Source organism: Rousettus aegyptiacus, unplaced genomic scaffold (assembly GCF_014176215.1).
Source record: "Rousettus aegyptiacus isolate mRouAeg1 unplaced genomic scaffold, mRouAeg1.p scaffold_m13_p_6, whole genome shotgun sequence".
In the NCBI taxonomy this organism is placed as follows: domain Eukaryota; kingdom Metazoa; phylum Chordata; class Mammalia; order Chiroptera; family Pteropodidae; genus Rousettus; species Rousettus aegyptiacus.
Genome location: NW_023416309.1, coordinates 46101796 through 46127263, shown reverse-complemented (window position 1 = coordinate 46127263; position 25468 = coordinate 46101796). Strand labels below are relative to the sequence as shown.

Here is a 25468-nt window from a genome sequence, read left to right as displayed (position 1 = left end):
ACATACCTGGGGCTCTTTTCTACTGCCTGCTGCTAGGGCTCTGCCCTGTCCTCAAGAGTCTGCCTGGATTGTTCAGCACTCCATTACTGACACCATCCATCTTAGTAATTTAGCTTGTGTGTTTTTTCATCACGCATATTACATTGGAATTTTTAAAAATAGAAGTTTTGGTGAAAATGTGTTTTTATGTGGAGAGTGGGGTCATAGTCAGTGAAGTAGTCAACATTTCCCTGAGCCTACTATTGTCTAATGTTTTAAGAATGTAGCCTATTTTAACTCATTTAATCTTCATAATAACCCTAGAAAGGTAAGTGCTATTATCATACCCATTTTATAGACAAAGAAACATCACAGAAGTTACTTGTCCAATGTCACACAAGAGTATGTGTGGAACTGATATAAATTCAAGTAGACTGGGTCCAGAATCTGTGCTCTTAACCACTGTACTAAATTATATTTCTACCTTCCACTACCCCATCCTCACCCCTAATCCCCAATGATGTTTTAAAATTAAGTCATTTCAAATTTATACTTGTTAAAATCCTTTGGTAAATGTTTCCAACTCCTACCCTACCCTACCCCCGAATCTAAGTCCCTACCTCCAATGTGAACTCTTTGGCAAAATACATATTTTCATAGATTGAATTTTCTTAACATTGACATTTACCTAAACATAAAAGCACCAAGTATGGGTTTGACACTTGGGAATTTGATTAAATCAGTAATAAATAAGTAAAAATCCCTTGGTCATTCATCAGATTTAATCTTCCACAAAGTGTAATCTAAACTATAATTGTGAACTTTAGAAAGAGATAGGGTGGGGGAGCCCTCTGGATTCTAATATCTAGATTATATATGTCCCATTATTTCATCTAGAACTGTTGGACATTTATTGCCATATAGGTTTGTTGATTTGTATAAAGATGTCTAAACTCTGACCTGCTGTAAGATTTAGCCTTAAAAAGCCTAGTTGATATGAATAAGAATCTTAAAAATGTGTGCATAAATTTTGATATTTTATGACAATTCACTCACATAAGAGAAAAGAGACTGAGATTCTTTTTTGACATGAAGAAACAGTGAGGAGACTGGAGATGATGGGAAGATAGTCAACAACTCGTGTCTCTAAACCATAGCTGAAAACTCAAGTCTTAATACCCAGAGGTATTAAGTGTGAAAAAAGGAGAAAATCTGAAAGAAGATCTAAAAAGTCTAATGTCAAATTCAGGGAAAAAAGAGAAAATATTTAACTAATCTATCATCTAATTGATGGAGAAAAGTTTATCAAAAACAACAGAAATGTAAGGATGAAGAATATCTTTGTAAAGATAACAGAGAAACATTTATAAATTCAGGTAACAACTCTTTTCCAAGGGGGAAAAAATACTACCTTCCCTAATATTACCTAATCACAAACAAAAGAAGAATAGCATCGTTAGAATTTAAAAGAGCTTAATAGGATATAAGATATTACTACACCTAGTCCTAGCCTGTCATTTCTATAAATGAAAAAACTGGTCTCAAATATGATACATAGAATGTAGATACAATCTGTCACTGTAAGAAAAGATTTAAAACATGAACTGCATTTTAAAAATTCCTTTAACTAAAAGTTTTGGCAATGAATTAATTTCGAAAGCTATTGTACATTAAATATAATTTTAACTCTTCTGAAAAAGAAAACTTACCCAATGCCTCAAGCTCCAATTTCTTGATTTTAAGCGGTTTGTAGATATGCATTCAGTGTTAACAACACTCAAAAAAGATGTTTAAAATGTGTTTTTCATTAGAATTTAGGCCCATTTATACCATCTTTAAACAATGAGAATGCTTCTCTTTCAAGCTTTCATGGTAATTCACTAGAAAAAGTAAACTATATGACTCAGCTTGTTGTGCCCATTCACACATGCCTGAAGGGTCCAATTAAATTGCTTACTATATTTTAAATTCAGGCTTGGAATAGGATTCTTGTTTTTCTGAGGCTCACAAAGACTAGACTCGCAGCTTAGTTCTACAGTGCTTATTTAGCTAGACTTAAAGCCTACCTCAAATACTTTATTGTCAAATAAAAAGCAATCTTCATAGAGCTTAGTAACTTAAGTAGCTCTCCAAAGTTTGGTAAATATTTTGTGTCTACTTTTGATCTTTATTGTCAAGGAAGGGCTCTCTAGAGCTGTAAAATAGTGGAAAGTGTTATTTTAAACAACTAAAAGGTAGTATGGATACTACAACTCTTGGGGCCCATGGTTACAACTGAGAAATACAAAGCTACCTGCCATAATTTACCACAACACTATATTCTTAGTCCTTCCCTCAAGGGAAAAGAAAAAGAATTCTGGAGTTCCATCTTATTTTAAAAAAATACTTAGGAATCAGCCTGGGGTTTTCTAAAATTCAGGCTCTGAAAATAGAACAGAAAAGGCTTTACGTTTACCCCCCGCAGACTTAGAGTAAAATGTTGACTCTTCCAAACAAAAGCCATTTCCCTGACTGTGCCCTGTTCACCTATTTCTCACATGCTTGAAATGGTTTCCCCACTCATTTTCATCCATCCAAATTTTAATCTACACTCGGAGGTCTTAACTCAAAAGCCATCTACTTCCATTATGGCTTCCCTAAACGCCATCAGAATTAGCCTCCCCCCCCCCCACCCCCTTAAGGGTACCCGAAGCACTGTCATAGTCTGTGTTGCGTTTAAATTATTTGAGTATATGTCTGTCTGCCCCAGTAACTGAGCCAATACCTTTTTCCTTTCTTTACTGTGCACTTAAAGTTACTCAGTAAGGGTTTATTAAACTGAGTGAAGTGAGTAGGGCTATTGACTCATAATATCCCATTCTCTACTTGTCTTAGAGTAAACTAGGGCAGAAAATCTAGAGCAACCCTTGAAAACTGGGCTAATCATGCTTGGATCAGAATGGTCTGGTATCCAAAATGGTTGAGGTAATAAATATTGTGACCTGCATGTAAAATATCTTAAGCTGGCTGAAAAGAATCACAAGAAAGTATGCAGGTATAGAAACAGCAAAAAAAATTATCTATACTTCTTACTGTGTTTTGTGACTAGGCACAAATAATGCTACAAAAACATCATCTTAAAATAATTACAAAAAAAAAAACCCACTGATCGAATCAATCAGCAAACACTAAATCAATTGTAAGGAAAAAGATAAAAATTGATATAAGGCATAGCTCTACATCCTGCACTTAAAGTTTCCAGTTTAATCAAAAAGAGAACTAAAACATGACCACATGGAAACATAACTGACAGTAAAAACCAGTTTATGACAAATTCCAAATAAAAGATAAATATAAGATTTCTAAGAGTTTTTGGAGGATTGCTAACAAACAGAATTTTGGATTAAGATAGTAAAAAAAGATTTTAGTGAACAGGTAAGGTCTGCAGTCCTTCATGTATAAAATGAGGTGGTTTGACCAGACAACCTTGAGGTTTACCTTCTGGCTCTGATATTTTACTGTACTCTTATCACATAATTATACTAGTGACTTGATATATTAATTGATCACCCCCTGGAGTTTTCTTCTTCCTAATCATTATGCAAATAATAGCTTTAAAAAAACCTGTCAGCCCCCAAATAAGCAGTATTGTCAAATTATTTTAAATAATATCCAAAACTGAATGTAATACAGTTTATAAGAGGGTCTGATATTTTGTAAGAGAACTTGAGTTAGAGGCTTTTTTTTTTTTATACCAGATTTTTTCTATGGTTTCCAAAAGTCAAAATAGACTTTTAAAAGGACATTTTTTTCATGCCCGAAAGATGTATTTGAAATTATTTATTTTATTCTTGTCTCTCTATGGACAGGAAGTAAATAGAGTTAAACCTGCAGAAGTTCATCACTATTAGTAAAGCACTTTTTCTTCTTTGTTCTTTTTAACTGTCATGGCTTTTATGTTCAGCAGTTACTGATGGTCAAATGTACAAATGTATTCTGAAGCCTGGCCAAAGTTTTTTTTCTTTTTCTTTTCTTTTTTCTTTTTTTTTTTTTTTAGGATAACACTCAAAACAAAGCAAATATTGGCTTAGTTATGACACTTGTTGTTCTAATACATTAATAGCCTATTGTTCACTGTGGTTGTCTCAACAAGATAATACATTGAAAAACAGCGTTTCCTGATAGGAAGTGAATTCCCACTGTGTGTCACAGGACCCAAGCCAAAATCTGGGCTCCTAAGGAGAAACAGCAGTCCCTTCTGGGATTGCATAACAGACCAGAGCAATGATGAGACTTTTCCTTCTCTCTCTCGTTTAAAATGGCTTTCTGCTTCAGCTCAAACTACAATCTATTTGACTGACTTTGCTATCTAGGACTGTTTTTCTAAAATGATTTAAAATGTTTTAGATAAAGTTTGTTCAACATCCTGTAGACAGCAGTATCCTGTATATTTCTAACTATAGAGAACTTCCTTAGTTGTAAATACCACAATGGATGGAGTAACTTGACAAAAATGATATCGGGATGTGTCATCAAGACATAGTGCGACCGTTTTCAAGGTTAATTTTACACAAGCAATTGTTTAAGTCATTATAATATCTGAGGTACAACCAATGCAACAGGTTTTTATATCTCAAGTACATTTTAGTAGGCCAAAACTGAGGGTCAGTTAGTCCAAGCATCACAACTTTATTTCGTTTAGAATTTATCAGTGAGAAACTAATGTCACTAGCAGATCCACATACAGGGGAGTGTGCCCTAACAAGGCAAGAAGACACCCTTTTTAAATACTGAAAATATATTTTGTTTTCATCTATTTTCACAGACTCGAATTTGAAGAATTTTTGCTGCTCAGTTCCCACTTGCCAATGGATGTATTAGAAAACTCCAACAATGGAAGAAAGAGAAACGGTTGTCCTTTTATAGACGCTAGTGGGACTGTCTCTGTCATCTAGGTACTCCCACCATTCAATGCAGTGCATGGCTCCTAGAAGGTCCTCAATACATTTTGCTAAACTGAACCACATGTCACATGATTGATATGAAAATTAACATGGAATACCAATAGTATAATTATCTAGCATTACTTGGATAATAAATAATATCTCAGGTTTTAGAGAAGTATACTTATTCACAGTATGTCAAATCTTCTGCCAAGAAGCTAAGGTAACCAGCACAAAAATAAACACAGACTCCCCTACCTCTAGGCCAAGAAAATGTCTTTTTATCTTCCTGTTGTAATTATACAAATAAAATGATAAAGTCCTATACCATTTTGCTTTCAGGACAGCTGTCACTTGACAGAATTATATGAATAAAATTGTGAAACAGGCAATGCTAAACAACTTATGTGTGATGCAGCAAAAAATTCCTATTACTTCATAACTTTGCTGTGTAACTTGATAACTTTGCTGGCAGGAAGATAGTGCATAGTTCGCCTTTAAAGCTGCTTCCTTAGCACCAAAACAGAAAACTAGCTGTGTCAAGCGGTATCAATTTTAGCATTCAGTGAAACAAGGAGATGGATTAGAGGGCTAGAATGTGAAAACAATTTAAACACGAGGACTGAAGCCAAGTTTCAAAGCCCTTAGGATTAGCTCTGAATGGTTAGATTCATTGAAAATTACAAGGATCCATTTAAAAAACAAACATCACCTCACTCAAAATCTTCTCTTCAAGTATTCGAGCTTGATAAAAGGATTTGCTTTTACTTCTGGAATGGGTTTTATGCTTTTGAAACTGACATTTTAAAAAGGAGAGTTTATGTAAAATATAGTATAACATTCGACTTCTCCATTTTACATCCTTAAGCTTTCAAATAGCTTAGGCCATATGGCAGGTTAAATAAATTACAGACCACACAATATATACAAAAGATGTTTTTAACTTAAATAACAGAGACTTAGTATCATTTGAGCTATATAGTTTAAATTGATATCCAACAAAAAGGCCAGGTAAATATACAGTTGGAAGGGACATTGAAACTCATCCATTCCAAACTCTCATTTTATAGATGGCAAAACTGAGGAGCAAGGTCAGGTGATCTGCCCACAATCTCACGCTCAAATTACTTGACTTTGAATCCAACAGTTAATTCATGAATCTGCTGCTGAAAAACAACTTCCAGGGCCGTCCTTACCCACACGTGAATGGCTGGGACATTAGGGGCCTGCCTACCTTTGGTGTTCTAGCCACAGGTGGAGAAACTGGTGAGGGGTTTCTCCATTTCTACACAGCATTATCACCCCTTTCCTGCAGCACCTGGGTTCTGGGTTCTGTCCCAAAATGGAGGTAAGAGAGAAAACTGATAGTGTAAGTCTATCTGATTGGGGAGAAAGGAACGACTTGGAAATAATCCAGATATCTATCAAAAGATGTATGAATAAACGATAGTACATCCATCCACACATTGAAGTACTATACAGTCATTAAAAAGAATGAGGTAGATACATGTTATGCATACCACAATTTTATCTGGATTTTAAAAAAAGATGTCCACTCATATTCATAGAAATTTTCTGGAAAAATAAAGAAGAACATGCCCTTCTCCCCACCCCCCGAAAGTAGGGCTCAGGGATTAGAGTAGGAAAGAGACATTCTGTCATATGCCCTTTGTATTGTTTTGTCTTTTTAATCATTTATATCTTTTTAAGTTATAAAATTAATACTTTTTATGAGTCCATTAAATGAGAGAAGAGAACTTCCGTAGAGCCCTGGGAAAACTCTGGTAAGGAGGAAAATGTTGGGGGTCTATCAATGGTAATTTGATACTCTACATCTAATTCTCTAGAAAAGACTTCCCAAACTTTTCATGTCAGGGTACATATCTTAGTTTTCAATATAATAATCTCCATAAATAACATTTATATGGCACACTGGAGTAAACAGAAGGGGACTTGGGGGCAGTTATTAGGGCCTGGTGAAAAAAATTCACTCTATTTTCTTTATGTTATATAATTATTATAAGAAACAATAAGATAGAGTATTACTGGAGATCTTAACTATTGACTTTCTACAAAAGTTCCAAATAAAAGCTATTTAGAAAATCTTCTAATTCCAACATTTAATAGCAAACTGGCTGGCACACTTTGCTCCAGAGCAATTTTAAAAGTCTAAAGAGTAACTGCATTTTTCTAGAGTTCAAAGGGACAGTAGCGATCACCTGGCTCTGTGGATTGAAACTAACATTTTAAAAAATATGAAATAGAACATAAACAGTTAAGTGTTTTCTGTGCTGTAAGAGAAATTTATTTCAGAGATTAAGTGGTGTGTATGTGGTGTATATATTGGGTCATGATGCAAAACATACTACAAAAAAAATTTGAAAACCACTTACCCAAAGCTACACAACTAATAATTGTATAGAAAATCATTAATAAAATGTTTACACAATGCTTGTGACAAGAAGTTCACCTCGTTTCAATTTGAAAATTATTTTGTTAGACGATTTATATAGTTAATTCTATTGACCCAGATACTAAAAAGTAAATTTTCAAAATTTCTGATATAATTTACTTAAAGCAAAGCTTTAGATCTCATGTCATTTATAAGAAGGATTCTGGGTTAATAACTAAACATTTCTTTTCAATTCCAATACATACCTTTTAGCATTTCTGGAATAGGCATGTATCTTTACAAAGAGAATTAGGGTATTCTAAACTGGAATAGATCTTAGAGAGCCAATCCAAATCCCTGGTTTTACAGGTGAAGAAACTAGTGTCTAAAGAAATAGCCTTTTTGATTCCAGGGTTAGTGCTTTTTTCTATGACACAACGAGTTGACTTTATTCTTACATCCTTATGACGTTAGAAAATAGCTAAACACAATTAGTACCAAGTTACAAAGAGGAAGATGAAGTAGAGAAATGCTAGGAAGTCTAAATCCAAAAAGGATGACACAATGTCACCCCTGCGAGCTTTACAGAAATCTACCCGTTTCAACATTCAGCTTTGATTTCAACTGAGGCTAGTGGTTCAACTTGCTTGCACTGAATGGGTGTGTCTACCCCACAAGAGAACACAATGAACACGCACAGAGGAAGAAAACAGTTCAGACACCACAAAGCATAGCCTCTCTCTCAACAGGCCCACTTTGGTCAGTGCATAATCAAACACTTCAAAGGCATTTAAACCCAGCTATAAACAGAACCCCAATACGTGAGGGGAAAAAAAGTCAGACTCCATTTGCAAAGAAAAAATTGAAAACGGACCTCATTGAATAACAACAATTCTCCTATAGTTCAACTTGCTGTTCACGTCACAAATTTTAGAAAGAACACAGAGGCACAGACAAGGCAGGGAACAGAACTTTGGGCTGCAGCCTTCCCTAACTCTTCCGACAAATACCCGACAGCAACAGGACAAAGCATCATTATTACAGAAATAAAGGCTCTTCAGATGCTGCCTTTTTTTTTTTTTAATTCAATGAACCCACTCTTACACACAAAGTTCATGCCATGATGTCTTGGAACATGGTATTGCCAGCTTATGCTATTAATGGGACCAATACATTCAGCACAAAACATTACTTCAAGCATTTTTATGTTAAATAGTTAGCACATTTAGGAGACTACCAGTATCTTCCTTAAATAGTCAGTCATTCCCCAAACAAGAACGACGACAATCCAGTAAACATCTTAAGGAAAAAAGAAAAGACAAGTGAACTAACAGGAAAATATTTAGTTGAGTGATAAAGCCACAAGCTCCTCCCAAAGAACATTGCACGTTATTAGCTGCTGGCACAAAATTAACCATCTATTTTATCTCTGCTTCCCTCTAAGCTGTGTACTATCAGTATTACAATAGACCAACCATTACTTACAAAAAAAAATTGAAGCTGCTGTACATTTCTTAAGCTGGTTTTTGTGTGGCAATTCTGATGCAACGCTGCCCTAAAAATGAACTTTGTTTTAAACAGTGAGATATCCACACTCTGTGTGGTTAGAGCAAGGGTGGAGCCCACTCTGGGGGAAACAACACACCCAGGCAGACTTCAGTGAGAGCAAACTGCACATTAATATTGCCACAACATTTCTCAGGGCCTCGGAGTCGAAATTACTTGGTTAATCCTCCTTAAAGAAATGGAGGAAAAGTTCATGTTTGCAGTTCAGCTTTCCTGCCATGAAATGAAATACAGCCTCATTTCTTTTTCCTGAAGAAAGTAAAGATAAAATGAAAGGTAGATCACAACAGAACAGAATGTTAGGTGGGAGTGGACTACTATAAAGGAAGTTCAAGTATACCAACTTCTAAGTTTAGCAACAGCAGCTTCTACATATCTCAATGTATCAGCCACATTGCTCACTCTACAACTTCACTTTAGCCTATCTGGTCAAAAAAGGGGACTTCAACGTCAACATAAGCATTACCTACCCTTCTCTACTAGTGCTCTAGTTCACTTGGCAACATGGAAAAGAATAAAAGCATTTTCTTACCGACTAACTAGCAAGAGTTGCCTTTAAAGATATGGAATTTGATTTATGGACTTGTTTTAGTAAGATATTGAAATGAATATTATTTTGATGGGAATCACTAATATGCATACTATATAAAATTTTATAATCACCCATCTTTAAAAGTAATTTCATAAAAGTTTTGATTTAAAAAAATATTGGATTTATTTCCAAATAAGATATTCAGTAGAATGTACACATACTAAGAATCTTTAAGTGTCTAAAATAATTTGTCAGTTATTGAAACTGCTACCAAATATCTGATTATTGTGCAAAGTGATTTTAATTAATACTACTTTCTGAATATGCACATTCAGAGACACAACCAACAGTTACTTTTAATTGAATGTCTATAAACTCATGAAATAAAAAATAGACTTCTTGGTAAAATAGCCAAGTATGTAAGAAAATAAGCTATTGTAGTAATTCATATAGAATTGAAAATGAATAATAAAAAAGATGTTGGAGGAAAAACTGGAAAATATTATTTTTAATGATACATGTTATCACATTACCCTCACCAACTGCGACTCCCTCACACTGGAACAACAAATCAGTCAGGAGTACTGATCATTTTGATATTCTGAGAGATGGCCTAGAATGAGCCTCTTTCAGGATCCTAGAGGAGGGGTGCTGGCTGATCTAGCCTTTTGTTGAATTGTGAGGTCACTTTTGCCATGAGATAAAGCAACCCATTCTAAAATACTCCTTTCATATGTCCAAGTGCCTACTTTAATTATTTGTCAACCATATAGGTAATTAAAAATCATCTATTTGCTCTTCACTATCTCATCAAAGGTATCAGTTAGGTATTGCATTTGAAGAATCTCATCTTGCTATTTTTTTGGATTTGCACTGCTGGAAATGTCTGTTTTCAAGTCAAACTTCACTTTTGCAGCTGCAAAGGAAATGACAAGAGAAGAAAAACACAGCAATATATATCAGCAATTAATTCCATCCACAACTGCCCAGCTGTTTGTGCATGGAAGAATCAGTCTGTTTCCTTTAGGGGCTTTCACCACTGAAAACTGATACTGCACATTCGGAGACACAAGCTGTTTGTAACATGTCAGGAATGTGCACAAGATCACACAGAGTTGAAGAGACAAAATGAAATCCAGATCTAGTTTTCTTGGGTCTTTCCAGTACTATTTCATAGCTTAAAAAAAGAAAAGCAAACCAAACGAAACATAGAAACACCTCAATCACAGAAAGAGCAAAATACATGAAAAAATATTCTCCCTTCTGAATATCATCCTGCCAATAAAGAGGAAAATCAGCCAATGACATCAGATTCGGTATCAAGAATAGACACGGATTTATTGGCATAGACAAGGTGTGACATTCTTAGGAATCCACATGCCCCCAGTATGTTAAATCCGGTCAGTACTTGGACTACATAGCTGCTTGCCCAATATGTAGTTAGTCTTTTAAAAAAAATCCTTATAAATGTGAAAGTTGTTGGGAACCAATGCTTTCACCACAGTCATGCAGAAAAGCAAGTTTCTCTTGGTTAGTTTTGACATTATTTGGCACTCACATACACCTGTCTGTTTCAAGAATTCATGTAAATTTACAGATCCAATCTTCTAGAGTAACTCTTAAGCAATCAAATTTTTCCTTCCCTCTCTCCATCGGTTTTGTGGATTTTAAATAAAAATACTCTTTACTGAGTGCTAGAGGCTTAACAAACTATATAGTATGGGATCATGTGTAACTCAAGAAGTATTCTATGTCCCTCTCTTCCTGCCCTCCAACTCCAACAAATCAAATATTTGTTTCATTTAAGTCTTGTAAAATGTCATTTTGTTATATTTTCAAACATAGTATGTAAAATCACTTGTTTTCAGTATGTAAAATGACTTGTGATTAATTATTGTTATGAAAGTTAGAGAAAAGAGAAAGGTGACATTTTTAGAAAACAATTCAAAACATATTTTAGCTGTCTTACTGGTTTTTAATATAAGTATCCCCATGACTGCATTCACTGTTCTCCCCTTTTGCTGCAGAAGAGTTCATGCACTCCTAATGACCTTACGGTCGCTAACACAGTTGGATCAGACACTCATTTTGGGCACCATTAGCTGTGGTTTAATCAATGAAGGAAAAGGTAAACTCTTGGCTCCAAATACATGAGTGACATTTCATAAGCTTCAGAATGAAGATGCTCTCAAGTGCCAGAACTCAAACCAGCACAATCAGAAGTTGTCTCCAACTAAAGCACTGTGAAAGCACCAGGTATAAAGAAATACAAGGCATCTCAAACATGTGATAGACTGAAAACAAAGTACAAAACCAAAAAAAAAAGTGCTATTTCCTTGACATCATCTGATCAAAGGTATATCTCGGGTGGGATGGGGAAGGAGAGGAAAAGTTTAATCTTTGGCTGATGGTAACACTAACTTCTAGAAATATAACTATTAGTGACTCAGATAGCCGCAGGGATGAGCTCTGCTTGGCAATGCAGTTCTGTGGGACATTCAGACTTAGCTTAAAATAACTAAGGGAAGGAACCTCCCAACCTACAAGGTTGTCTAAAGAAAGAAAAAGTCTCTCTGAGCTGTTTAAATCAGGTTGCTTAAACTCATGATAATCTGGGGTGGTACTAACAAAGACCTTCAAGTAAGGAGGCTGTTGACATTATGTCAACTCATTTTAAAAGCGATTTCCCTCCAACAATTTATTATAATAATATTAACTATATATATATATAATGACTTTATTACTAAAAACTTCCAATATATAGCAAATTTGAAAAAAGAATTTTATAGTGAGAAACACAAAAGCACTACCTAGATTCTATGCTTATTTTATTACATATCTCTTCATCTATCCATCCATCTATCCACCCATAATATATCTTATTTTTGGTGCATTTTAAAGTAAATTACAGACATCCATATATTTCCTCCCAAATTCTTCAGCATGCATATTACCTAGAATTCAATATTTACTTTTTTCTTTCAATGTAAAATTTACATACAACTACATGCAGAAATGTAAGTGTACACTTGTATAACCCAAACTCCTATCAAGATAGAGAACATAATCTTCACCCCAGAAAGTTCCCTCATGCCTCTTCTCAGGCAGTCCCCTCTCCCACTTCCCCAAAAGTAACCACTATTTTGATTTTAAAAGTAATTTAAAACAATTCCAAATAGCCGAGACGTTGCAACCTGAGAATCAGAACATTCTCTGCTACATCGCTTAACACTTTTGCACAAAATGATCAAATAGATGGAAGAGCCTAAGAAGAAATCAAGTTAAAAGGAAGTGTAGCCTTATCTACTCCAATTACTCTACCTATGAGGTGAAGGAAATAAGACTCAGAAAGTTTTGGCTGCTTGTACCAGTCATCCAAAGGGTCAGTAATTTATTGGCTGGGCCTCGTCTAAGACTCTCCAGCAGCAGCTCTGTACTTCATTTTAGGATAAAGAGAACTGAAGCTTAGGAGATAATGCTGGCTCCGAGCAAGGGCTCTCCCACTTACAGGCTATGCAATAAACGAGATTTTTTTTTTAAACTGCTTTGATTCTTGGTGTTCTCATCTGTAAAAACAACAATGACAAAACAAAACAAAACAAAAAAACCAACAAGAAAAATCTTAACTCAAAAAGTTGTATGGGTTAAAAGAGATAACCTCTGCAAAGTGCCTGGTATGTAGTAAGTGATCAAAGGACAGAAACACAGGAAGGAAGTGGAGGAAAAATCGACAGTATGAGGCTCAGTTAAAAAATCTGTACATTCACAAACTGCTTCTGAGCTTTTGTGCTATCCTTATGTTTGCTTCTTATTTTGTATATGCAAAGAATATAATTGCAAAAGCAAATAAAGCAGAACGTTTTATTCACTACCAAGGCAAGCAGTTTTTTATATCTGAAAGGGCTACTTGTTTTCTCTCTGTCTTCCTACTATGACAAAACTGGAGTATGGGGGCGGGGGCGGGGGCGGGCGGGGGCAGCACAGACTTTTGACTTTGCAGTGACTAACTACTAACACCTTGTCTTCACCTGTTTTTCTATTAACAGCTCCTGCTGCCTAGTGTGATCTTCCTTTTATCTACCAAGTGAGAATTCAAGGCCCAGTTAAAATCTAACCTACTTTCCCGATATACTCAGAACAAATGTAAAGTCCCATCATCTGTGTCTCCATAATGCTTTTTAGAACAGCATTCCAGAATGCCTCATACCAGCTGAGTGTTCCCATGGGACTCCCCTACTCAAACAGGAGCACCTCCGTATCCCAATGCCTAGCGCAGAAAAAACTATCCATTAGTGTCTGAGGAACGGATATGCCTGGGTAATGGGTATTCAGTTATGCTCAAAACAGCAAACAACAAAACAAAACAAAAAACAAAACAAAAAACAAAAAAAAAAACACTTACCAAAAAGGAAAGCAAAGTGCCCCCCCCAAAAAAGGGGGGGGGCAGAGAGATGATCCTACAGCATATTAAAAGGCATAAAATTAAAAAGAGATTAAAAATCAACTGTGTATAAACTTTTGTGTTCTCAGGGAAGTGACTGCTGCGAAGCAGTTAAAGTGCCACTGGAATAATGCAGATTGCTGTGTGTATTTTATATACTTATCTCATGTACCACCCACAACAACCCCTAGAGAATACTATTATGCTCCTTTTATAAATGAGAATACTGAGATTCAAAGCAAATAAGGTCATACGACTAGCAGTAATAGAGATAAAAAGCATAGAAATGATTTTTCATCATGAGTGATTTTTATTATAATAGGCCAATTTTACACACAGTGTGAGGAGGTTCTGGGTTAAAGAAAACTCAGACAGTTGTGGGGCAACCAAACAGTCCAAGAGATGAAGCTGAAGGAGCAAAACTCTAGGGAAGAAAAAAATGCCTGAACCCAAAAGAAACCAAAGCTGAGGTGATAAGAGATGTGTGAGCTATGTAGGGATTATCTTCACAGAACAGTCTGCCATCCTGGAGTTATGACACCTAAGTCAGAGATGGCCTCAGAACTGCAGGAGTGCTAAAGAATTGCTCTTTCTCTCTCAAGCCTTTCATCCTCCAAACTAATTGTTCTTGGAAGTGATAATACAACATGGATAACTCCAGGATAAAATGCTGACCACGACGTTCATGCTTCAGAAGATATTGAGGGCCTCGCCAAGTCGGTGAAATGCAACCCTTGTTTGCGGGCACCTCTGGCTGCATTCCGTAATCTCCCATTTAGGAAGACTCTGGTTTTGCCTCCCTTGCAAAGATGGATTTGTGAAGGAAAGCCTCCACCTTGAAGTTTAAAGCCTCAAATCCCACAGCCCTCTGGCTTACCTCCAACACAGCACTCGTTATGCACTGACTCGCAATTGTCTGATGACTGGTCTAGGCCTCACACATGCTGTGAGCAACAGGAGGGCAGGGCCCCTTGGGACCTAGTACTGCACAAGCTAATCACTATGCTGTACAACTGATCTAATATAGTATTGTATACCAACTCTAATTGAAAAAAAAAAACCATTGAATTGTACACTGTAATTGTCTACTATATTTCAAATAAAAAATGGGCAAAAAATATTTTGGATGGTAAATGAATAACGTCTCTTGCCTACTTAATATTTGATAGATGGTTATTTGTTAAAAGAGGTAATCCAGAATTTAAAGAGGAATCCATAATTACAGAAAAGGCAAGGCTGGGAATTAGTGAAATATGGTTAGTGTTAGAACAGGTTTTTTTCTGGATAAAAAAAAATGTACACAACATAACCTACAATGATTAGCGAGTTAAGCCTAATAAAGCTGGGGTTGAAATTCAGTAAATCGTTAGGTCTAAAGATCAGGCACAATCCAATTTAAAACAAAAATTAACCAAACCAGTGAGCTTGTATTGTATTTGAAGGCTGCCAAACTTGAACTACAAAAACAGTGTGTGGCTCTAAAATGGCATTACACTTCCAAAAACAACACATTTTATTAACTACCTCTTAGAGGAAGACGAAGACTACATGAAAAAAAAACCCACACAGAGTGAAAAGTGAAGAGTAAATATATATCTGCTATTAAAAAACCTGGATTCACAAATGATTTCTGCTTTGGGAAAAAGTCTAAAAACAGAACTGAAAACAAGTAAAAATAAAATGTAATATGGACATATAGCATACGAAGCATTCATGACACATGCAATTTCTTGCTAAAAATATTACTTTTGCTTTGATCAGCTCCATCTAAGGGTATATGACTATGCAGGCATTTTTAAATTGTTACTCTTTCTAAATGTGAGATAAATTTCTTTAGTTGGAAAACTGTTTTACATTTCAAATAACCTGCTCAGTAAAAAAAGCCATAAAAAATTTTTAAATCTTGGGAAATTTAAGTATTTTCATCCAAAAAAGTCCAAGTACTTAGCTTCAAACACTGCTAATAAGATAGGCAGGTGGCCAAGCTGACAAATCCCATGACTTAAGGACTAACAATCCTACATCTCTACAAGATCAAGCTCTAAGCTACTTGCTGCCTATCTATGGCAAGAACCACATCCCATCTCCTAAAACTAAAAGCTTTGAGCCCCCAAACACTACTATAAGCTTTTTCCAAGACAGGGCAAGAGACAGATTTAGAAAATTTCTCCCCATCCCTCAACCCCTCCAATTCTACCTGCCCTCAGTGAAAGTATCTTCTGATGGTCGGTAGATTTGCTACCTTTCTATTTCCTCAGGCAAACTGGTAGTATGATAGGATGTTTAACTGAATAAAAACAAACACAAAAATAAGACTAGACTATGAACACATCTCTTCTTTGCATTTTAGAGGCAGTTCAGTTTATCGCATCATACCTTCTACTCCCAAGGACTACTGAAGTTGAAGAATTACAACTTGTTCTGTGCCAAATCTATAGCTGTATTGATTTTAATCTACTTCGATTTAGATTTTAAAATTTTATCTTTAAATTCTAAGTTGGTAAGCCAATCATCAACAAATCAACTTCCCACTTAAATTCACTTATTCTTTTAGCAACAATTCATTCAACACCCATTATGTGCAATAATTGAAAAGAATGCAAGAAATGAATGAGACATTATCCCTGATCTTAAGCTAATAACAACTTTCTGGGTTGGGGGAGGAGAAGGGAGACAGCTTCTTAAACAACTACCTAGCACACTATATTACTGTGTTATAACAGATTGGATCGAGAAATCAGTGTGAAAGATTCCCAGAAATTTACACTGGAGCTTAGTCTTAAAATGATGAGCAGGTATTTGGGGCAGAGGGTGGTGTATATATATCCCTGGCAGAAAGATATGCAAAGACAACATACTTCTTAATAAACCTATACTTTAACACATGGTTTTACTTTAAATAAAAGGATCACAAATTTCAACTAAGACAAAAGGGAAATAAAATTATCACTAGTTAAGAGCTGATAGTGGTTTGTGTAATTTAAGCTACAGGAACCCTACAATCTACCAGCAAACCATACAGTTTTGTCACGTGCTTCTGCTTCCACCCTAATCTTTTGACTTGTAAGCTAAGAAAAGAAACTCAAAAGCCATTTGCATCTTTTCTTGGAACAATGCTTGTTCTTACACTGCACTACCAATGACTTAGAAATAATGAAGAACAATTATCTTGAAACCAAACTGAACTCTGCTACCATATCATTATTGAAGGAGATATAAGAACGTTCTAGGTTAATATCAATGTCAATAAACAAAGACATGGTCGGCCTGGCACAGGTACACCATACCATATGGGCTCAAATCCTTAGAGGTAAAATCATGGTAGATTTAATAGGAGGGGCCGCGAAGAAAAAAGAAACAACTGATTACCAAGCATTTGTCTGTAAGACACCAAATTCTCAAGCTCACTGGCCCAGAAAGATGTTTATGCATATGAGAAAGGTTACTTTTGTGTATTAAAAAACAGGCCTAATTTAATGAAAGGTGAAAGGATGCCATGTTAAATTACTAAGAAGAGACACCCCATTTTGATCAAGTTACTATTGATGTGAAAATGCCATAGGTTAAGGTTTAAGTAATGGGTTTACATGAAGTGCACATAAATAACAAATCTCTCATTTTCATGGAGAATATTATGAAGACCATCATTTACAACATACCCTCTATCACAACCTGAGTGAAAAAAATCTTCTCAAATAGAGACACTAAGGTAGGATTATTTATATTATGTGAACTCTATAAAGATTCCTTGCCCTAGTAATCTCTCCTGCATTGAATTGATATTAGAATACAACCATATTTTATATAAAGCAAGGGCCATCTGTACTTTACAGTCATGAATTCACACCTTTAATACCTAACCTCTGACAAAAGAAAAAAGGAAAAAAAAAAAGAAATAAACGAACCTTTGCAAAATGTTCAAACTGAGTGGTTCAATCCTGGTGTAGGAATTCCTCAATGAAAACATGTATTTTTGGACAGTGTATCAGTAACCTCTTCAGAATACTAAGAGGAAAGGAAAAGAAAAAACTCATGAGAACTGCTCCTGAGCCTTTGAGAAGGGAGGTGACCAGAGCAGTACAAAAACTGGGTGGGAGAGGGAACAGGAGGAGCTAAGAAAACAGATGAAGAGACAACCTAAGGAGCCAAGAGAGACTGGAGATAAGGAGGATCGAGTAACTGGCGCAGTCCGAGGACGGGCGCACCCACAGGGAGCTATGTGGCTTATTTCAAGGGGGTGGTGACTCCAAGCAAGTGAACAATTTTGGTTTTGTTTAACTGAAAGGTTGTGCAATCCTACAAATGAGAGAAGAAAATGGAAGGGGTGTTTTTTTCTAATGCATAAAAAGTTAGGATGTAATAACTGGCTATCGCTTTAAAAATATTTTTAAAAAGGGAATACCTTATATATGAAAATGAAAAATGGATAACTTTGAGGAAAAACACTATAAAGTCCATGCAAACCCAGAGCAACACTATTTATTGATTGTCATGAAAGGCTTTTTTTCCTGTGGACTGGACTCTATCATCCTTCAAATAACATGATCCCCATAAAGCATACTGACAAGAATTCTGGGGTCTGTGGATCAGTGTAAAGTTTTTCTTCACTCCAATTTTCAATTTGGCAGCTTATAGAAACAATTCTCAATTCTCAATGGCTAAGTTTTTAAAACATACTCCAAGATAAGCAAGACTGTGACTCCAGCGGGCTATTTCCAAGTTGCCAAGCCATTAATTTAAAACAGCTCTCAACCCCTTTAAACTGATTCCTGCTGGCCCAATATAATAAATGACATGATGTTTTAAATAAAGAGGGGAGTTGGAAGGGAGAAAGAAAGCCCAAACTAGTACCTTTGGAGTTGCTGTTAAAACAAACACACAAAACAAAACAAAACAAAAAACTGGAAAAGGAAAGGAATAAGATAATACAAATTCATTGCTATATTTTTCAATCATGCAGTTAGAAATTACAGAATGAATTTTGGAAAGGCCTTCTGCCAGAAGCAAATTATTTTCTTTAATTTCAGGTTTAACAGTTATTTATTACTTTTGCAACAACCCTAGAAATGAAAGCGGGAAAAAATATTTCAAGCTTTTTGCAGATGATTTAGTACATTAATCAAATCTGTTCCTTCTCTGAAGCATTAATTAGTACCTTCTTATAGGAACTGGAAAAAGGACAGTGTACATTCAACAAGTGTTGGCCTTTGCCGTGACACAAAAGTCAAGATGTACCTAATAAACCAGTGAGCACTCCATGCATCTGGACCAGTGTTTTTAGTAGTCAGAGCAGAGCACCCAGCTGCAGCATTAGCATTCTGACTCACTGGTTTAAAAACAAATTTCTGTAGCTAGGGCTCAAAAGAGGAAATCTCTGGATCAAATCTCTCTTGATATAAAGTCATTATATAGATCATAACATTATTAAGAAATATTCAAGAAATACTCTTGTATTTCAGTAATTTCAGAAGAAAAAATTGGACATTCAATTGGATTACAAAGAATATAACTAACTTAAAACTTATGAAAAGAGAATCACAGTCAGTTTACCACGGTGAGTAGGATCAGAAGTAAAAAATGAAATCTGACTGGTCCTCTGAAAATGATGAGCTCAATGTTGTGAAGAAAAAATTGCTAAATTAGAAACTAGGTTTTCTGCAAGACACAAGTTATGGGGGTAGACAGAGAGTGCTTTCTATGAGATAGGGAGCTGTTATAGATCCTCACACACACATAAAGTTGGAGTCCTGGAAAGGTTATACCCACAGTAAAAACATAGACAAAAAAGTCTGTCCACCAAGAGATGGAATTAAACAAAACCAAACAAAAAAAACCTTTATATATCTTTTCTAAAATGCTGAGTGGAAAAAAAAGTCTCTCCTAAGAATGTGTAATAAGAGGCCTAGTGTTTTGAGAATTTAGAATAGTCCAGGAAACCCCAAGTCAAGAGAGCAACACGAGGTGGTTTTAGGTTGGTAGCACCCCAGCCACCTGGCAAGAAGAAAACATAAATCCTATCTGGATAAAGGTGCTCTCAAACCAGGCTGCCTAAGGATTCCCACAGATAAAATCCTGCCAAGTTCAAAATTCAGAATTACAAAGCACACGAGTAAACAAACCACATTAAACAAAAGTCAGCAGAAACAAAACAGTAGCATTTGACATCCCTCCCCCTGCAAGAACTGCAGACACTGGAATACTGACACATGGAATATAAGCGTTTTTACAATGTTCAAAATCCTTAAAAATAGAATTGGAAGCATGAGAAAGAAACGAGATATTATAAAGACCAGTAGATTTGAAAAACTATTGACAATAATAATTTTAAAAACTTATTGAGTGGATTAAACAGAATACTAGACTCAGCGGAAAGAGAATAATCTGGAATACAGATTTGAAAAAACCAACCAGACTGAGCAGAGAGAGGGACGAAGAAATGGAATACGTGAAAAAGAGAGGCTAAGGGAAAAGGAGTAAAGAAGTTCAACATACTGGAGGTTCCTAAAAGAGAGAGAATGGGGAGAGGTCACATTCAAGGAGCTCAGAGCTAGAAATTCTCTAGAGCTGATCAGTGATGAATGACCTATAAAGGACTGACAATTAGATTTGCAGTAGACTTCAAAAGAATAAACAGAAGTCATAAGACACGGAAATAATATTTTCAAAGTACTGAGAGAAGACGACTGCCAGCCTCGAATTATATATCAAACAAAACTATCTTTTAAGAGTAAGTAAAATAAAACATTGACTTACTGAAGAGTTCTATAAACTCATTAAAGGAACTTTCAAAGCATGTATTTCAGAAAGAAATTAAAACTGAAAGGAAGAATTGAGATGGAAGAAAGTGAGTAATTGGTAAATAACTGAGTAATTTAAAAAATTAAATGAAATATAGCAGCAATAATAAATGTAGGGGGTTATAAGGTAATACTAAAATCCTGGTCAATAATATCATATAAGATAGAAATAGAGAATAAGAGTTAAACTGTTTTAAGATCCTTGTATTGTTCAGAAGGGGAGAGAGAGCTACTAACTTTAGACTGATAAGAATTTACTCTGAAAAAAGATTATCCAGAATATATTATAAAAACCACTAAAATCAACAATAATAAAAAAAAGACAAACTACTTTTGCCCATTAGTAAAAGATCTGAACAGGCACTTTGCAAAAGAGAACAGCAAATGACCAATAAATACACAAAGTGCTCATCATCATCAGTCATCAGGGAAATACAAATTAAAACCACATTGAGACACTGCTATCTATTCACCAGTATGGTTGAAATGAAAACAAAAACCAAAAACCGTTAATACCAAGTGTTGGCAAAGATGTGGAGCATCTGGAACTCTTAAACATTATTTGAGTCCTTGTGCCAATTAGTACAAACATTTTGGAAAACTGTCTGACATTATCTACAAAAGCTGGACGCACACATGTCCTGTAATCCAGCCACTCCTCTACCAGGAATACACCCCACAGAAGTGCATATATATGAACACCAAAATGTTCACAGCAGAATTATTTTTAATGCTCCCAAACTGAAACAATCCGAATGCCCATCAATCTGAATGTTCATTATACAATACACACAATGAAAAGAACTACTGTTACATGCAACAACATGGATGAGGTTCACAGAAAACAATGTTGAGCAAAAGCAGCTAGATACAAAGGATTAGATATTGAGTGATTACATGTCAGGATCACGGCTACCTTGCAGGGAAGGGTAATGCCTGAGAAGACATGTCAGGGGTTTCCAGTGTTCCATTTCTTGATCTAGGTGAGGTTACACAGGGTGTTCACTTTGTATGTGTTTACCAAGCTGTACCTCATGATTTGTGTACTCTTCCATATGTATGTTAAACTCACATTTAAAAGTTTACCTGAAAAAATTAAAATTAAGATAAAAGAGAGAAAAGCCTCTCTCTTTCTGTGACGAGAGCTTATATATAACTTGATAAAATTTTTTCTGTTGGCTAGTTTGGCTCTCCAGAAACATTGTCAAATCCTCTTTCTCACAAAACCAAAGCGTTTTTCTAATATAAACTCATATGAGAAATAGTGCAAGCTCTCTTACATGTTAAATTGTATATTTCCTGTAAAGACAAGTACATAATCCATATAATTTTAATTACTCAGCATGGAGGCATAATAAACTAAGAGATTCTCGAACAGAGAATTTAGGTCTCAAATCAGCATACTACATACTCCACTTCTCCACATTAACAACAGAATGAATGGACTGTACAGTGTAACTTAGATGATCACAATATTCAACTATATGGCCCACAGCAATATTAAAGTATTAACACATTTCATTGTTGGAATGGATTCAACAGTTTCTCCCATCGTCAGATCCTAATTAATTACTATTTTTCGGTGATTAGAAACATTTCTACCATGTCCACAAAAACATTTAAATATAAATTAGGCCTCGTAGTCAAAAATATTAAGACATTTTTCAAAACTAATTATGTAAAATGAAAACAAAAAAAAACTGTATATAATCACTAACACAGCAAATAATCAGGAATCCCCCCCCCCCTTATCACATTCTCTCTGATGGGTTAAGGTTCTGAAATTTATGTCCAAAACCAATACATTTCAGTGTTATACAGTTTCACCTTGTCATAAGAGAATTTTCTGGATTCTTACCATACAGAAACTTCACACTCATGTTATCTTACTTTTGCCTAATACTGTTTTACAGCGCAGTCCAAGAATCTGATAGAGGATGGGATATGAAAACACATCTATTGGCAGAATGCTACTTTCTGAAGTTACTGAAAAGCAAAGCCGTTGGGGGAGGATTCCTTGGGGAAAAAAGAGTAAGATTTAGTCTCGTCCACTAAGCGAAATTCTTACCATTTTGAAAACTTTTGTGGGTGTACTTCGTACTTTCAAATATATAAAGGCTAGGTTTGTATTCTCAATAGTAAAAATTTAGGAATAACCAGAATTGGGTTCTAGTTCCAGTTCTAACTCATAGCATGATTTTGGCCAAGGTACTCTCTCTCAGCCTCCTATTTCCATAATTGCAAATGAGATGATGGAACTAGATGACCTCAAAGATTTTAAACAGTTTATAACAAGTATACTGAACAATGTATATCAGATTAGAAATATATTACCCAGATAAAGATAACACAGCAACACAAAAGAAAAAGCAAATAGTTAATCTTTCATTAGTCAGTACATTTGTTAGGGTAGGTCTCCATGAGAATGTATATTCCTTATTCCTCTACAAGCACGTACATTTCATCTGTGTATTCAGCATTTATGTACACCTATGTACACCGTAGCAAGAGTTTACCCTGTGTTAAATACAGTACCAATTTGCTTCACTCCTTACAAAAGTTCTTCTTGAAGATGCTCTCACTCTCTGGTTCCAAAGGCTTAACTAGTCAATCCCCTCACTGAGGCTTCCTCAAGATCAACTAGCAGAAAGTGAAAAAAAAAAAATCCTTCTCTAGCTGTGCTGTACCAATAAAAGCGCCATTGAATAGATCAACCCATAAGCCCCCGTCCATTACCTACATCATCCGGAGGCCATCAGTATCACTTGCATCTACTCTGGCTGTAGTCTGTGTCTCTGCTGCATGAGTCTCACCAGCTGGAACACCGTGGCTTCATCCTTCTAAATCAAACAGCTCAACTGGCTTACTTTATTTTCACCTTTCATATTATACAGCGGGTCTTTGGGCATAATTGACACTTACATAATAAGGGAAAAAGCTCAGGTTTCGTAATGTCAAATACAGCCGAAAGGACCTCCAAGGTCATCTAGTCCAATCCTCTTCACTTGTGAGAATTCAGAGGCACCTAAAGCTGCTACCTAAAGTCACATAGAAAACTCATCTCCTGACTTCAGGCCAGTACTCTTTCTATTCTGTCCAAGAATGAATGCTTAAATTGGAATCTGCTCTCCTATGGAACATGTTGTCATTCCTCTATATCATCAATGAAACATCCCACCTCAACCAAGATGAGATTCTAACAAACATTTCCAAGCTCTCTGTCCAATGTCAAGAAATGAACTTGTGCTGATGTGAGAAGTCTGCTAGTGTTTTAGCTTTAAAGATATTGGAGTATAAAATCCCAAGGAAGGAAGTAAGAGGCTCAGGTTGGTAAGATGAAAGATATAACATCCTAAGGTTGTTATAAATCTTTGACAGAGAATAAAATGATGAAACTTAGAATACGGAACAAGTATTCAATTCTTTGTAAAAGAATTATGTAGTTCACAAAAGAAATAGAATGGTTCAATTGTAGTATTTGTCTAAAATATCCAAACATGCTCTTAGGACCTTAAAAAACTTATTCAGAAGGGGTTTCTCCTTGTCAGTCAGTTTTTGCAGCACACTTACCCCATATTTAATTCATTTTCTGCCTATACCCTAGTCTTTAACCATCGTTCACATTCTCCTCTAATGCTCCATGAAACACTGGAATAAACTTTAATATATTAGGAAACTAGAAAAATTAAATGAACAGGAAGGAAAGCAAATACATCTTCACACAAAGTAGAGGATACAGCTGTGATCTGTCAAGCTTACAGGACTATCTCCCTAGCTAAAAGCAAAGTTCCAGAACTCCCCTTAGCTGAACGGAAGTAGTAATTTAAAAAATATAAATGTTCCCAAGCTCCAATTCTGTTCCCTTCACTTCACATTTCCAGCACACACTCACCATTTGAGCAGGTCTGTATAATACACTCAAATAGCCTAGATGAAGCATAAGTCTATAAATGACGAGTTCATAGAATAACCTTTAATCACGATGTCCCCAAATAAAAAACCTATATTGGCTGTACTCTTATGAAAGAACGGGCTGTAGCAAAAAAAAAAAAAAAATTACAAAACCAGCCTTGACTCTTAATCTTGTATGGATGATCTTTAGTGTCCCATTTCTGAAAGTTGTTTCCATGACACCAAAATATAACTAACAAAATAGAATTTCCTTTTATATCCTTTGGAGGATAGGATACTTTGTGAGCTAACAACCAAGGCACCTAACCCAGGCCCAATGTAACGAAGGTGGAAAGGGAGCATTTCGTAATGGGGCTAATGTGTGATTTAAAAATTATACATATATGTGCATGTGTGTGATTCACAAATTATACATATATGTGCATGTATATGATTTCTAAATTATAATTTAAAAGAATAAGGGTGAGCCAAGCAGAGCAGCAGCGAGACTATGCTCTAGGCACTAGGAGCAGCATGAGCAAAAGAAATGGTATATTTCGGACCAAAGATAATTTAACAGTAGTGGGGCTGATCCTTCCTACAGCTCCACATTAGAATGGGTTTGTGATACTGAAGGCAGTCAGTTAGCTGGAGGTGAATCAATAGATCATATTCCAAATGGTAGTTCTACACACATAAATGAGACTCAAAACAAAGAAAACAGTGATATGTTCAAATGGGTGTGTTTAGAGAACAGAGGAAGTGGTGAGCATTTTAACCTAGAAAATACTATAGAATTACTTTAAAAATAACACCCTTTTTAATCTCTGCTTTTTCCCAGCTTACCTCAAATCAATCAGAAGAGAAAACAGCAGCGTTGCCACAGTCCTCACAAAGAACTATCACCATGGGTCTGATACACAAAAACAGAGCTCACTCTTAAACAGG

General features: G+C 35.6%; 1 protein-coding gene across 6 annotated transcripts in view; it reads right to left on the bottom strand.

The window, feature by feature from the left end:
* The window catches only part of ADD3 (adducin 3), a 111862-nt gene that overhangs the window by 42954 nt on the left and 43440 nt on the right, over positions 1-25468 (bottom strand). The window contains exon 1 of one of the 6 annotated variants that reach the window (XM_016145697.2): positions 8779-9447. The exons of the other annotated variants lie outside the window; for them this stretch is intronic. The gene's annotated coding sequence lies outside the window, so the exon portion shown is untranslated. Of the gene's footprint in view, positions 1-8778; positions 9448-25468 lie in introns of those variants that run through there. 6 annotated transcript variants of the gene reach the window in all.